Source organism: Myotis lucifugus, unplaced genomic scaffold (assembly GCF_000147115.1).
Source record: "Myotis lucifugus unplaced genomic scaffold, Myoluc2.0 scaffold_201, whole genome shotgun sequence".
Classification (NCBI taxonomy): Eukaryota; Metazoa; Chordata; class Mammalia; order Chiroptera; family Vespertilionidae; genus Myotis; species Myotis lucifugus.
The window spans coordinates 702,798-706,248 of NW_005871249.1; positions in this window are offsets into that span (position 1 = coordinate 702,798).

Sequence of the window (3,451 nt, forward strand, 5' to 3'; positions counted from 1 at the left end):
TGTGCTGGGTGCCTGCTGGCCACAATGGCTACTGAGGGGCTTTTGCACCTCCCCCCTGCTCTGGAGTGGATTATTATTCCCCGTCAGTGCAGAGCCATTGGGGGCTGCCCCCATCAGCACTTGGGAGTCTGGTGGGGGGAGCGGGGTTTTGTGAGAGCGGGGGGGGGGGGCTGCGGTGGGAGGGGCCAGGTGGGGGTGTGGAGCATCGGCCGAGACCTGCGCTTGTGCCTACCACAGCCTCACGGCCCACAGTTCCTTTCAAGGTGCATGAATTCATGCACTGGGCCCCTAGTAAGCATATAATTTAATGCAGTGTATGATTTTTGTATAGAACAAGATTAATGGCCATATCATTATATGATGGTTTATGTAGTCCAATTTCAGAGTATAGGCAAGAAATTCCCTTCTCTTCCAATAAAAAACCTTGTAAAGCTCCCAGGTAAGATTAATAAATAATCTATGTAAGATCAGGTATGGAGATATATATATATATATATATATATATATATATATATATATATATATATATATATATATATGCCTAAGCGACCGTTACAACCAGGCAACCGTGCCGGCCAACCTCCTGCAGTCCCTCCCCCTAGATGGCCGGCCCTGATCAGGACTAGGGAAGATGGCCCAGATCGCCCCTGATCACCAAGTCCATATATATATATACACACATGAAAGGCTAATATGCTAAGTGTCCAGCCATCCAACCGGTTGTTATCATGCGCACTGACCACAAGGGGGCAGACACTCAACGCAGGAGCTTCGGTGTCACACACTGGCCATTTACAGAAAAACAGCACTGTGGACCTGGCACCCACAAAGCAACACTTGGCTTCTCCCAAGTGGGACACAGGTCCCGCCACCACCCCAGAGCGAAACCCCACCAAATCGCAGCCAACGCTGCCAAGACACCATGGTGCAAAATGTGGCCCATAGCCTAGCCCAGCTCAGAAACGGTGGCTGTGAGTGCCAGGTAATGATGTCACGTACAACGCCTGGCTTCCTCTCCCTAGTGACTAGCCTCCTTGGAGTTTCTTCAGCCCAGGAACATGACTTGCTTTATAGCCAGGTGCAAAGATTTTACACTTTAACTAAATGTCTGTGAAGTGTTTTCCCATGTCTCATCTCATTTGATCCTCACAGAAGTCCTGGAGTAGGTAGATAGGAGACTCGGTGGAATCCTATTTTCTTTTCATTAGCCAGAAAATGGAGATTTAGAAAGCTTAGAAACTTGTCCCAACTGAAAAGAAGAAAGAAATGGTGGAAATTGAAAATGACTTCAGGTTTTGTCACTGCTCAGAATATAGTCAAACACTGCTGCAGTTAAATATTTTACCCTTTGTTCTCCCTGCGTGATCTATAATAATAATCTGCTTAGTGTTGATATTTACTGCTGTGTTGCTGACCATTACCTGAAAGAGAATTGGGGTGCTTCACTGGCTGGAAAAAGTTTATATCAGAAAGCAGGTCTAATTAAGCAAGTTTATTCTATATATATAAAAGGCTAAGTTGACTCGCACATGCGTGATACATATAAAGCTCTCGTGGCGTCAATTGCACGTGTGTGTTTCGATCTGTCATTGTTGATCATGAATTTGGTTGACACTTTTATTATAGAGAAAGGGTGAACAGTGATATTAAAATATTTCTTCTAATTAATTTCCTTTCAATGTGCATGAATCTGTGCACTGGACCATTTGTATTATCATAAAAGAAGAAGACTTTTGAAAGGAGTTCTAAAGGGAGTCAAGTAACATGTGATGATAAATAGGAATATTTGCATAACATTCTCTCTTGATAAAATTAGGAAGGTGTGTGTAGGTTTGATGGGGGAAGACTTAAGTGATTGATTAATGCTTCCTTTCATGGGCCATGGAATAAGGGAATGTGGAATATTTGTCTTTTATTTGCTGAAGTTGTAAGTGAAATGGTATCTTGATTCACCAGGCTGACATAGATTGATGGAAGTATTGTATAAGTAGCAGTACCATTTTCTAATTCAACTATTGTGAGGATTCCCTTCAATTTTCCCAAATCCATGCCAACACTTGGCATTATCTGCCTTTTGGATCGCTCCCATACTAGTAGGTGTGAAGTGAGATTTCCTGATTTTAATATGCATCTCCCTAATGACTAGTACTGTTGAGTATCTCTTCATGTATGTATTAGCCATTCCTATATCTTTTTTGTTAAAATATCTATTCAGATATTTTGGCTAATTTTTAATTGAAGTGTTTATCTTCTTATTTATTGAATTATAAGAGTTCTTTATATATTCTAGAGACAAGTCCTTTATTGAAAATATTTTGAACATTTTTTTCTAGTCTGTGTCTTGTCTTTTTACTTTCTTGATGGTGTATTTTAAAGTGCAAAAGTTTTGAATTTTGATGAAGTCCAATTTGTTTTTTTCTTTTTCTCATGTGTTTTATATAGTCAAAAATAATTACATAATCCAAAATCATTAAAATTTGCTTCTATGTTTTCTTCTAAGAGTTTTAGACTTTTAGCTCTTACATTTGATCTATAATACATTTCAAGTTACTTTTTGTGTAAGGTGTAGGTAAGGGTCCAGATTCACCCTTCTGCATAAAGATAGCCAATTGTCTCAGACTAACTTGTTGAAAAGACTATTCTTTTATCCACATTAAATTGTCTTGGCACCTTTGTCTAGTATGAGTTTCTGGTTGGGCATAATTGTCATTGCAAATTAATGTGCATATATATGGCTAGTGTATATTATAGTCAGTCTCTTTATCAGGCTCGAAAAGCAACCTAGAGGTAAATGCTAAAACTATAAGTTTCTGATATACAAGGCATTGTGCTATTGTATTAACTCTTTGCTATTGTAGAGGGCACATCTAAATGCAAGAGAATGGCTATGAAGAGACATTAGTCACATAATATTATAATGTATGTATGGTTATTAATTGTGATAAGTGCTGAAATAATTTTTATTAGTAAAAGCAGCAGTTTAATAATAAAGCTACCATCAATTGCACTTTCCTTATAATACTGAAATATTAATTTTTATATCAATTTTGTAATTTTAAATCTGGAGATTATGTTCATATTTACAATTTTAGCTGTGTTAGTTGTAAAATTAAGCTGCATAACAGAAGTCTTTGCTATGGTCTGACTGTTTGTATCCCCCCATATTCAAATGTTGAAACCTAACATGATGGTACTAGGTGGTGGCATTGGGAGACAGGACCTATGGGAAGTAATTACCTCCTGAGAGTAGAGCCCTCAGGACTGGTATTAGTGCCCAAGCCAGTCAGAGAAAGACAAATACCATATGATTTCACGGAATCTAATAAATAAATAAACTAACAAAGGAGACAGACTCAAGAATACAGAGAAATGGCTGACAGTCTATCCAGAGGGGAGGGGGTTTGGGGGCTGCGTGAGAGCGGGTGCATTAGATTTATCCGAAGGAAAAAAA